The sequence below is a fragment of the Lonchura striata genome, chromosome Z (genome assembly GCF_050655825.1).
Source record: "Lonchura striata isolate lonStrDom1 chromosome Z, ASM5065582v1, whole genome shotgun sequence".
In the NCBI taxonomy this organism is placed as follows: Eukaryota; Metazoa; Chordata; class Aves; order Passeriformes; family Estrildidae; genus Lonchura; species Lonchura striata.
Window position 1 is genome coordinate 23,836,012 of NC_140740.1, and position 12,787 is coordinate 23,848,798.

The following is a 12,787-nucleotide window of genomic DNA, read 5'->3' on the forward strand; positions in this document are numbered from 1 at the left end:
TCTTTACCAACAGCAGAAAGTTTAAGAAGTCTAAGTGCCGAGTTCTATATTTTGGTCACAAAAATCCCCTACAATGTTACAAGCTAGGGAAGGTGTGGCTGGATAGTGTTAAGGTGGAAAGGGGCCTGGGGTACAGCTGGTTGACAGCCGCCTGAGCATGAGCCAGCAGTGTGCCCTGGTGGCCAAGAAGGCCAAGGGCATCCTGGCCTGTATCAGGAATTGTGTGATCAGCAGGAGCAGGGAGGTCATTCTTCCCCTGCACTTGGCACTGGTGAGACCACATCTCGAGTGCTGTGTCCAGTTCTGAGCCCTCCGTTTGGGAAGGATGTTGAGATGCTTGAGCACATCCAGAGGAGGCAACAAGGCTGGTGAGGGGCTTGGAACACAAGCCCTGTGAGGAACGTTTGAAGGAGCTGGGGTTGTTCAGCCTGAAGAAGAGGAGGCTTATGGTGACCTTATTGCTCTCTACAGCTTCCTGAAGGGAGGTCGCAGACAGGTGGGGGTCGGTCTCTTGCACCGGGCAGCAACTGACAGAACAAGATGACACAGTCTCAAGCTACATCAGGGAAGGTATGGGTTGGACATAAGGAAACAAATTTTTCACTGAAGGAATAATCAAGTCTTGGAACTGTCTTCCCAAGGAGGTGGTGGAACCACCATCTCTGGATGTGTTTAAAAATAGACTGGACATGGCACTCGGTGCTATAGTCTAGTTGAAGTGCTAGGGCATAGGTTGGACTTGATCTTGGAGGTCTCTTCCAACCTCATTATTCTGTGATTCTGTGATTTGCATTGCAAAAAAGATACCTTTTTTTAAATTTAAAAAAATTCAGACATTGCAGAAATACATGTGAAAAAGAGGTGAGGGTGAGCTTCCCACCATTACAGGGAACTGCAACATGCCAAATTTTCTGGGAATTTTGGTTTTGTCAGTAACAGTGAAGTATGGCTACAATAAACCATGATACAAATGGTGAAGAAATACTACCAAAATTATAATTAAATGTAATTAATTCTATTAAGAGCAAAATTTGCTCTTTCTGTATGTATTTTTTTTTGTCTAGAATTTAATGGAAGAAGAGCTGTAACATGGTTTGTCAGGGACATGATAGCAGGGGTAAGCAGCAAGCTCACAAGGGCCCTCATAAGAGAAACTCACTACCAATAGATGAGATGACTGGGAGAAGGCAGCACTGAGTGCTCACCTTGGGAAATCAGTGTCAGGTTTATTACAAACAGAGGAGTGCATTTAAAATTAAACGGCAGACATCATTGACACAAAAGCAGCAATTCCATTTTTTTTTCTGCTTGAACCTCAGTGGGCCATCACTAGCTGTTTCCATCAGAAGAATTAACTATCCTTCTCCTTTAAAAATTATTTAGCAAAGACTCCTGCAAACTGAAGCCCCTGAACCAAAGGTCTCTCTAATATTAGGGATGGAGAACTGTGCCTCAAAGTGCTGCCCTTCCCAGATGGTGAGAGTCAAGCACAGAGCAAATCACCCTCTGCAGAGGTGGTGAGCCCTACTGTGGAGGGCTGGGCCTGTTGCTGTGCTCTGCAGCACAACATTGATTATATTCGTGGCTTCAGATGGTTTATTTTTCCTAATATTTCAGCTGAGATCTTGGAAGAGGCTGATTTACATCTCTGTGAGTCTGTGTATCAGGCTACCTTTCCTTACATCTGGTGGTTTGCCTGTTTCTGTGAGTTAGATCAGAGGCTCTGCAGCCATGATTTATCACAGACAAACCACTCCATCTGCTCCTTCATCTTCCTGCAGACAAAGCAGACACAGCAGGTTTGGCATTGTCCAGTGAAGTATTAAAATTCAACCAACCAATCAAACAAACAAACAACAAAAAAGGAATATGGAGTTAAGAATCACAATCAAAATTTACAGCCCCTTCTTTCACACACTGAAACCTGTTTATCTCCAGGATAACAAACTCATCAGACTATATGACTATTTGTTATTTTTTTTCTTTTTTTTACAATAGGCATCTGATGTTAAAAAATTTCTTTGTGATTAAACTTTTTAATATTTAGCAGTATCCCAGCTCTAGAATTCAGCATGTGTAGAACACACAAGATTTTTAAGAGCTGCAGACTGCCTGTGCTTCTCTTTTTTTTTCCTTTTTTGTCAGGGAATAAGACGCAGTGAAAATATAGGAACTGTGCTTATGAACATTGAATGATGATTTAGGAATTTCAGATAACTTAGTGCAAAGTATTTTTAAGTTTTCATTCAAATATCTCAGCCTTTTACTTGAAGCATCAACATCCTGGATATTCTGTGAAATAATTTAGTATTCATGTCCTGTGAGTTGAGCCAAACCTCCAGAGTCAAAGATTGCTCAAGATCTAATTCTTTTGTGGGCAATATTCTCTTCTATTAAAGACATTTTAAATAAATTGCTTAATTTAAAAACTACAACAAATCCAATACTTAAATTAAAGCTTTTCAAGAAGACTTGATTAATGGTATACTGCATTAATTAATTTAAAATCTATCATCTTTGCATTTCTAAAAAAGACCCTTAAATATGCTTAGTCTTCTATAATTAAGAAGAACAGAAGAATATTTGCAGGAAACCTAAAAACCTGTAGGGTTTTCTTTGTGCAAATGGACACAAGAGACATGAGAGAAGTCTTTTCACGTCTTTCTTTCCCTTCAAAGTTCTTCTGCCTTGTCACCTTTGTGTCTCAGTTCCTCCACTACAACAAGAGGCAAAGAAGGAAATTATGTCTTTGTGATGCATTTGAGTTGCTTTATTTCTGTATCAGTTCAGGCAATAAAAAGCACTTAGATAAACATGAAGTCCATAACAGAATGTTTAAGTGTGAGGATTTATTAGCCCCATGCCATTTAGCTAGAAACATGAGTACAACTTTAACAAAAGTCTCAGGGGGCTCGGTAGAGGTGATTCCTATAGGCTTCCTTCTTTATTTGAACACAGTTTTAAATTTCACAGGGTAAAGATTCTTCCTGGTCTGTGAAGGTCCATCCTCCACTCCTGGCATGGTCCCACAAGGGCTGTGAAAGCCTCCCAGTACCAAGACAAGGCTGATTAGAGAGTTTCTTCTCTCTGACACAGGCTGAATCCCTGAACTAAGGGATTGAGGCAGTAGGTGTTAAAAAGTGCTGCTGTTCAATCAACTTGTGCCCAGGTCTCCTCCTCCTCTTCTGCCGGATCCTGCAGTCAGACTGCACTTGCTGGGCAGCCTCTGCTCAGCAAAGCTTTTGGCTGCCCCTCCACAAAGGAATTTAGGGCAGCTCCTTGCAGTGTGGGAGTCTCCCTGGACAGACAAAGACTGGCAGATCTGCCTCTACAGCCACTCACAACGAGACAACCAGCAAGGAAGCTGCAGAAATGTTCAATTTCATCCCAAAACAGGCACTTTCATCTGCTCCTCTGAGTCGTCATCTCACGTTCTCCGCTGACTGACTTGATGGATGCCCACCAACCACAAGGGACTCCAAGGAGACACTCACATGGACACCTCTGCAGGGACCTGTGATCCACTGAGTGAAAACTGCATGGGATGAGTTTGACTCTGCTTCACAGAGACTGCCAGAAAGGAACACCCTGGCCTTGCCAGCTGGGTTTTAGTATTTCTTTTTATTCCATCTACCAGAAGGAAATATGCATTTTTCTTGACAAAGATTTCAGTACAGTCCCCAGTCACAGGAACTCTCCTGAATCAGCCTGGATTCATTATCCTGAAATATTCCCAAAGATTTCCCCAAGGAATGTTGAGGGGGGGAAAAGAAAGTAAGCAGAAGGACTGTGATCTTTGTTCTTTATTTATCATTCTTTTGCATAAACTTTTTTAGCTGAAAATGCCTTGACTAGTTTTGGCTTTCCTCATTAAGGGGTTCTCAATTTGCTACCACCACCACAACACCCGGGCAGGTAGTTCTGGTGGTCATTGTCATAAAGTTCCTCACAAGTTACATTCTCTTCCTCCTCCCCATTCTGCATGCACAACATGAGCACTGATAGCCATATGGCTTCAGGAAAGCGCCCTCGTTGCTGGACTGTGGTTCTGCTGTAATTTCCTAAAACAAATCAATAAACACTTGCTGGCAGTGGGGAATTCTATAAAATGTGGAATAGAACAGAATTATTATTTCCAATTCATGGCATTATCTCTATTTTTTTTGCAGAAGAAATAAAACCAACAAAACCCAAACCATTTCCAGTGTTGTTTTGTTTATTTGATTGTATTACTCCAATTCTCTTTAATTCTACATGATAAATTTGGTAGATAATGTTCTGACAGAAGTGAAACAGGAGGCCCTGGGTGGGCTGTGGCTGCCCGAGGTCGGAGCCACCACCTTCGCCTGGGAGACACCAGGGTTGAGTTCCAGGTGGCCCAGGGAGCACTTGGCGGCTCCAAGAGAGCAGAATTTTGGCTGGGTCTCCCTGCTGGCTGCTGGCAGAGCCCTGATGGTGGGAGGTGGGATGCGGGGTCCCCCTGCAGCAGGGATTGGTGTGCCCAGGCCAGGCGCTGCATGGTCCGCCCAGAGACACATGGGGATCACTCGGTGCCGGCAGGGCTGGGGTTGGGAGAGCGGAGAGTGGCGGTACCTGAGCTGGGGAACACTCAGCAGCCTGCAGGGAGATCTCTGGATGCGGGGGACCCCCAGGAACCTGAAACGTGGCCCTGGAGAGGGGGAAGCTCCGGCAGTCTGGAGATATTGAGAGCATGGACAAGGGGGACCCATGGGTACCCCAGAGCCCTAAAATGGGGACCCTGACAGGTGAGACCCTGGAGCCGCTCCAACACCAAACTGGGGAGCCCAGGGAAAAAGAACCTCTGGGATTTGGGATTCCCAGGATCTTCAGCAGCCCAGAGAGATGGGATACCAATACAGGATCTGCAGCAGCAGAGACATGAGTGACCTCACAAGCCCTAAAGGTGAGAGACAGAGTGGGGGAAGTTCTGGGTAGGAGTTTTTTCTGAATCTTGGTGTTTCACAGGTTTTTATGGACATGAGGTGCCTGGTAACTTTTACAGATGAATTTGGGCCAAAGGAACCTCCAGCCTGTTGCCATTCATATTTTATTTTGTTAAGTTATTTTTGAATGGTTGGTTCTATTGTTCGCCTATGTCTTCCCCAAAGTTGCTTTACCCCGAGTTGTATAATCCCTTAGAGCTGTTCCTCAAGCCATTCCCCTCCCATTGTTCTAGTTTCTTCCCTGCCTATCAAGGCAAGTCAGCCTCTTTTTCCTGAATCTTCCCTGCCACTCTCTCCCTGGACCAATCCCTGATTCAAACACCCACTTGGAAATCCTCTAATCTATGACGCCCCATTGGGCCCTGTGACCTTTCTCTCTCCTCCCCCTACCCTGACTGGTCCCACACTACTGATGTAATCCCCTTGTTCTACCCTTGAAGTTTCTCTATTGGGTTTTTTTTTTTTTTTTTATCTGCCCCCTGGTTTGTGATAGTATTTTAACCCATGCACTGAGGTGCTTAGGGCCCTTTTGACCTGTCCCCTTCATCTGGAATAAACTCGTCCCTGTGGAACCTCAGAACAGAGAGCCTTCTCCTTTCTCCTTTGCCCAGTCCCTGACATTGCTGATTCTGCTGGCTCTTCAGGTCCAGCTGTGGGCAGAACCCAGTTCCCAGCTGTTCCCCACTCCTGGCACAGTGCCGGAGTGCCAACAGAGGTAGCCGGGACTCCGGTGGGCTATGTCACCAACACAATGTACTCTCATCTTGCTTTACCCCAGTACAGGATTCCCTTTCCCAAATCTTGACTGGATGAACAAGCCGGCAGAAAGGAAGAGGAAGATGCCCCAGAACACCCAGGCAGGTGAGGACAAAGTCACTGCCCTTTTCCTCCTCTCTCCTCCATCTGCCAGCCCAGCACCACCCCCGGCTGCAGGACAGCCCCGCTGCCAGCATTATCCTTCCGGGGACAGATTGAAGATATCTCTTTCCCCTTCTCCTGGCTTGGAGACAAATCCCATCCTCTCCTTGTCCCTCCTCCCCCAGAAAAGGAGCTGAGGATGTAGACCAAGAAGGACAAATCCCCATGGCAGAACCTCGTGCAAGAGGCTGTTTTGAGCAGCTCCACAGTGCAAGAATCCAATGGGGAAGAAGATTCCCAGAGATCTTGCTCAAGGAGGAGTTCCAAACCCAGCTCAGGGTGCTCCAAGGAGGAAAGACCCACCCTATGCCAGGATGGCAGCCGGAGATCCAGCTGGAGCTCGGACCTGGTGGTGTATGAGCAGCTTCATGAAAGAGAGAAGCCCTACAAATGCTTAGAATGTGAAAAGAGCTTCAGCTGGAGCTGCAGCCTGATCCGCCATCGGAAAATCCATATTGGGGAACAGCCCTATGAGTGTGAGGCACATAGGAAGAGTTTAATCCAGAGCTCCAATCTGATCTTTCACCAGATGATCCACCCACAAGCACATCCACACTGGGAGACAACCTATAATTGTCTGGAGAGTGGGAAGAGCTTCTCCTGGCCATCATCCTTGACCAACACCAACAAACCCACCAATAAGGGAAGCCCTGTAACTGCCCCCACTGCACAATGAGCTTTGTCCTCTGTTCCAACTTCATCCCCCATCAGAGGATTCATGTTGGGAAGAGACCTGGTGGCCCACTTTCCCCAAGATCCACATTGGGAAGACACCTGTCCCTTTGCTTGCACCTGGCAATGATGCAAGGTGGGACCAAAGAACACGAGAGTCTGGCCATGTCCCCATCATTATCTTTGATCCCACCTTGCATCATTGCCAGAGACTAAGAAAGGAGCTCTCTCTCTTCCCATAGGAGAAGGGTGACCTTTCCAGGTAGGAGAAAATACATGGCCTGGAAGAGCTGGGTCAGTGTTGTCACAGTTTTCCCTGTAAGTCGTTTCTTTGTCTTATTCCTTCTCATCTCAATATTGTTGTGGTTCCCAGTAACAACTTCCTATCCCAGCCTGGGATCTTTGCCTCTTGTGCCTTCACAAAACAAAACAGGGCCACTGTTTATGCTGCCGGAGCCCTGATCAGTTACCAGGAGGCATTTCTGCTCATCCACGCTGTAGCACTGTGGACTCAATTGAAATTTTGGTATTACTGCAGCTGAATGAGCCTTTGCCCCTGTTTATGCCTGGGCTGATTCCTATCCTTTCCTTTTCATAATTCACCAAACAACAACAGAAGTAATGTAACAATGGCAGCTGAAAATAATTGAAGAAGAGGGAAAAAATCCCCTAGAAATAATTTTGTCAAACCAGAAACAGAATCAACCTTAGTCAAGGATGTGCTGCCCAACCCGGCAGCACAAGCTCCACCAACAGACATGAATATAAAACATGTTTGACACCATAAATGTGTGTGCTGTCATAAACTGCTTTTCCAAAGTGATTTCAACTTCATTTGAGGATTGAAACACATTCATGCTTCAGCACCTGATGTATGAGCTGGGCGCACTAGGCAGCTGAGCTGCTTTGGGCAGCCAGAAATAAGACAAACTTTCTCAGCAGTATTTGGTTTGCTCTCTCTTTAATTTCTTCCCATGCGAGAGGAGACGAACTTCAGACTTACAGCTCCAAGAATATTTGAATTTTAACCACCTCGTAATTCACCTTATCTGGCTTTTTGTACAACCTGGTCTTATAAAACAGATGGATTTTTATTTATTTACTCTGGGACATAAGAACAGCTCAATAGCTGCCCCAATGTTTCATTTTTTCAAACAAAATCATATATAAAACGAATTACATCTGAGAAAGCCAATCAGAGTCAAAACAAGTTGCTGCATTGTTCAGTGAACATAAGCTAATTTTCAGAACTAAACCACAAAGTTGGGAATGTGAGTAAAGGTGTGAAATTGCTATAAAATGAATTGGCAAATTCCGTAAGTTCATGATTAAGCATCACAGATAGATCAAAAGGAGAATATCTTTCTTAATCATCACCATATGATCAAAAGATGTTTAAGTCCTGGGTTTCCAATGAATTTTTTTAAAAGAAGTTGCATTTATCATCATGCTTCAGGAGAAAATAAAAATTGTCATGTTTGCAATTCAGGTAAAGTATATTTTTGAAACGAAACATTTCAGTGCTATTTCTTTGGTTTTTAAACTAGTCCTGTAACTTGGAGATCCTGCTATTTCACAGCTCTTAGCTCACAATATTTTACTCTAATGGAAGTAAGTTTGACTTGAGACTGTAAGACTGTTAGCTATTACAGTTTGTTGGTTTGGGTTTTTGTTGAACACATTTCTAGTAAGGCCACTTTTCTTTGCAACATCTTGCTTTTAATTCTGACACTTCTACCACACCCCCTCCTGTAGATGCACAAACACATGCACAGATAGATGTAAGGCAATCCAAAATTCAAACCCCAGTTAAGGAATTACAGATTTTGGGCCAGGATGTGGAAGCACTACAACATAGCCCTGTAGACATAGACATGAACGATGTGTTGTAAACTCCATGTCAACAGATATGTGACTCTTAGGCAAAAATGATCTTTATATTGAATTTTCTAGAATTTATGGAGCAATGACTTTAATGTGGGAAGTAGCTAAGCAGGACGTTCTGATAGGCTTAAGGAGTCTCGACCCACAACTGCAGAAAGAAATTCACTTCTAAATATAACTGAAAGTGAGATTAAAACACAAAGGAGGTTACATGTTGAGAATTCAAAGCGATAATACAACTTTTTTTTTTTTTTCATGAAAGATGAAAGAAAAGGAAATAGAAAATTAGGGAAATGCCAAGAAAAAATATGAGAAGCACAGGAAAGGGGTTTCTACCACCATGGCTCCAGCCCTGGTTTCTCTGTCAGCTGTGGCCCCAGGCAGCCAGACCAGCAAGGTGGGGCAGGAGAAGCCGCATAGGACCAGCCAGGACAGCAAAGGACAGCAATGACAGCAAAGACTCCTGACACTTTGTAGACACTGTGCCATGTTGGGCACTTGTTTATTTAGGGATGTCTTGCTTTTTAAGGACAGATGGTAGCAATGGCACATGCACCACGAGCACCCTCAGGACAATGGCACATCCAGCATGTCCCTCATGAACTCCCTCATGATCTCTGCTCCCTTGAGGAGTCGCTGAGGTCCATCATGTGTCCAGCTCTGCAGGACAACTGAACAAACTACCCAGAGCTGGGGGAAAGCGCTGCAAACAGCACCAGCACCAGCTCCCTTGGAGCAGGAGGAACACGTGTAGCTGATCCTGAGTCAGTGCAAAGTGCTGTTGGGTGGTTTGGCAGCAGAACCTTGACTCGGCACCGTGCAGAAGATGTCCCCTTGTCTGGTTTTGTTTTGTTGGCTGTTTGCTCCCACTGTTGACACTGAGCTGCTGTGGCTGAGGCTGAGACATCCCTCCTACCTTCTCAGCAGCAGGCCCTGTCCAGAACTGTACAAAATATGAGAAAAGCAGCTGGGAAGAACAATGCATGGAATCCTACAGCTCAGGAGCTCTTATGTCAGAGCCCTGCCTGTGCCTTCTGTTTGTCAGCACCTCCTTCTCTATGCACACAGTAGTGACTGGTGAAGGTCTTTTTTGCCTAAGAGCTCTTGAGAACCAAATGCTCTGCTGGGATTCTCACAATCTGTTAAGTTCATTGCAGGGAAACAGAAAAGCAAGGGCAGGGTAGCAGATCAGCTGGAAGCTGGTCACTCCCTGCAAAGGGCTTGTGTGTGATGTGGGAACATCACATGCACGGATGGGCAAGAAGGGTAAATGTGCTCAGGTTGCTGCAGGTGAGGTTTAGGCTCATCTCAAGGGCAGTCAAGGGTGGTGAGCACTGGAAGATCCAGCTCCAGTCCCCATCCATTTCAGTGATGTCTGCAGCCTGGATCCAGAACACCCTGGGGGGCTCCTGTGGCTGGCTTTGCACTCAGGTGAGGATAAGAGGCCGTCTGAAGACCCTCACTCATTTCTCTGCCAATTGCCATGAGAAGGAACTCCCTTCTCCCACTGCAGTTCCGGCTTGGAGAAGGCAACAGTGCTGGTGCAGCCACTGCACTGTCATGTTGGCTGTTCCAAAGGAGCCTGGCAAGAACTTGGCAAGGAGTTGGCAAGGACTTGGCAAAGACCCAGCGTGGACCCAGCACAGAGTGGCCTACTGCAATTCCTGCTTCACTCTCCATCCTTAAGCCAAATGAACTGTTGGGGTGACTCTGGTTGTCTCTCACTGCAGACCCCTCATCTCCCTTGTTACCACCATGACAGACGGAGATCAAGAACCCTCTCCCCAAGGACTGAGACTGAGACCCCTGCCATAGGGAGTGGAGGGATGGAGGGAATGGTGGTGTGACCACTATTGACATGACCTGTTCTTCTCCAGTAACTTCAATGGACTTATTCTTTATTGTGTTCATCCTGCTTGGGGGTTTCAGTGGACTCACCTGTTCTCCCACAGCAGTTTCAATAAACTCTTATTGTTCTGTATGTTCTCCCCTTTTTCCTCAGTGGACTATAAGTGGACCCCTGGGTTAGGTAGGACTTTGGAGACTTTCCCCACCACACTAAGATGGATCCCCATCATCTGGACCAGTGAGGATCTCACCTGTGTCAATAGCTATTCCCATCCTCCTCTTTTCTCTCTCTCTTCTTCTATTTCCTCTCTGATCCCAATATCACATGTATTCTTTTGGTCCCTAATAAAGGTGAGTTTGTTGTGATTAAACTGATGGTGCCCTGCTGTTTGCCTTTTTTGCACTTTTGGGATTGGCCAACGAACCATCACAACACCCCGCTATGGGCAGATCGTGACACCAGGAGCCGCTGAGGCCGGCAGTGGGCACCAAGGCTGGGGCTCGTGGGCCGGGAGGCGGCTCTGGGGGCTGTGACACGCCAGGGCATGGGTCACAGTGGGAGCTGTGAGCAGGGGCACTTGGCAGCTGAGTGACATGGTTCTGCTGGCTGTGACATCACAGAGGACAGGTGACACAGGCTCCTGTGTCCAGGGGCAGCACAGGGCAGTTGGATTCTGGCAGCCAGTGAGTGCACATGCAGGGGGAATGCTGGGCTGGATGGGAGCTGGGAAAGGTGCCCTGGGGGTTTAAAGCCAGAATGGGAGCTGGGACCCTCATGGTAGGGCACTGTCCTCTGAGCTGGGGGAAGAGGAGCTTGGAGATGTCAGCGGGGCAGGTGCCCAGAGAGGCTTTGGGGACATTGCAGGTGTCGCCAGCCCCCTGCTCCCTCCCAGCCAGACATGCTGAACTCTCTTTCTTGCACCAGGCCATGTCTCCAACACTGACCTTCCTTCTGGCCCTGTTAGCCACCCATGCTGGAATGAAGGTGAATCAAGAAATTGAAATTAATGAAGTCAGTTGTATGCTGGAGCGTGAAGAATATTTGCATCAAGAGATGGTGCGGCTCCTGCAGGAGATTGAGGGGAGCAGTGGCACCATGGAAGCCCTGCTCTGGTCTGTGATGGAAAAGCAGTGGCTTCTTTTCATCAGTGCAGCAGTCCTGGCTCAGGTTCTTGCTACGGGCTGCTGGCTGGTCAGGAGAAGAAAGCGTGGCTCTGCCAGCAGGAGGAGGCAGGAGGGATCCAGCAGGAAGGAGAAGGTCAGTGAACATGAGAAGGTCAAGGGTATAGGCAGGGTGGCAGCACTGTGGCTGTGCCCAGCCCATCACCAGTGGGCACATCCAGGATAAGGCAGGAGTGGGCTGTCAGCAGCCTGATCTAGGTCAGAATGTCCCTGCTCGTTGCTGTGGGGTCACAGTGGACAGCCTGTAAAGGTCACTCCCAAGCTCAGCTGTTCTGTGATTCTGCAGCAGGGCCTGCCCAGCACAAAGGTGCTGTAGGAGCTGGTGGACGATCTTCTCAGCGTCTGCCGAGTGCTGTCCCGGAGAAACTTCATGCCGGAGCTGCACCCGGCCGCCGGGACGGACACCAGCCCCACCTGCAGCGCCCAGGAGAACAGCAGCACCTACCGCACGCTGGTCATCCTGCGGCCACCGCCCGGCCACTCCTTCAGCCCGGAGAGCAGGAAATGGCCGCCAGCCGAGCGCATCCGCGTGGGGCTGGAGTGCCTGTGCTCCGGGGAGCAGCTGCTGGGGCACACGTGCTTTCTCCACGCCTCTGGTGGCCAGCTGCCCAGCGACCAGGAGTGGTACCTGATGGACACCCTCTGCACGGGCTCCTACTTGGACCCAGAGAAAGTCACCCGCTGGGTGCAGATGTTGGTGGCGTCGGCCTGGCTGCTCCTGCCGCACTCGCGCCGTTTGCAGCTGCCGGCGCTGCCCTGCGGCAAGTCCTGCAGGTTCCGGCTGAGCGGCCCCTCTGGCCTGCACCGCAGCATCGAGATGGTTCTGGCCGTGCAGCAAGGCAGCTCCTGTGCCTGCCTGAGCCTTGAGTAGGCAGCAGCCGTCTCTGCCAGCAGCACTGTGTGGGCCACAGAGCTGCCACCTCTCCGTCTCACTGCCACGATGGCTGTGCTCTTGAGGTGACAGCACTGCAACCAAACAGGAATTGAGGAAGGTGAAGTCAATCATTCCTCATGGGACATTTTTTGTGTTCTGTTAGGATTCTTTCGTTCCTTTATTATGAACTCTGAAGAAGATAGCCAAGTGAAAATACTTCTAAAATCTCCCAAGGCAGAGCTGGGAAGGTTAACATGATTTCAAACATGTCAAAAGTTTTGTTAAGGAAAATTATACATCCATAGGAGGTTTTCCTACAGTTTTGTATTCTTAAAAAAATAAAATTCAATGATCCAACAAACATTTGGTCTACCATCAAGTCAGGAAGAGGAAGGAGGAGCTGGGTTGGAAGAGTGCCATGTGCATGAGTGTGGGCAAAGCTGGT

At 47.5% G+C, this 12,787-nt stretch overlaps 1 pseudogene; it reads left to right on the forward strand.

The window, feature by feature from the left end:
• Window positions 1-5,773: 5,773 nt before the first annotated feature.
• On the forward strand, window positions 5,774-12,339 carry LOC146763716 (inositol 1,4,5-trisphosphate receptor-interacting protein-like 1; annotated as a pseudogene).
• Window positions 12,340-12,787: the final 448 nt, after the last annotated feature.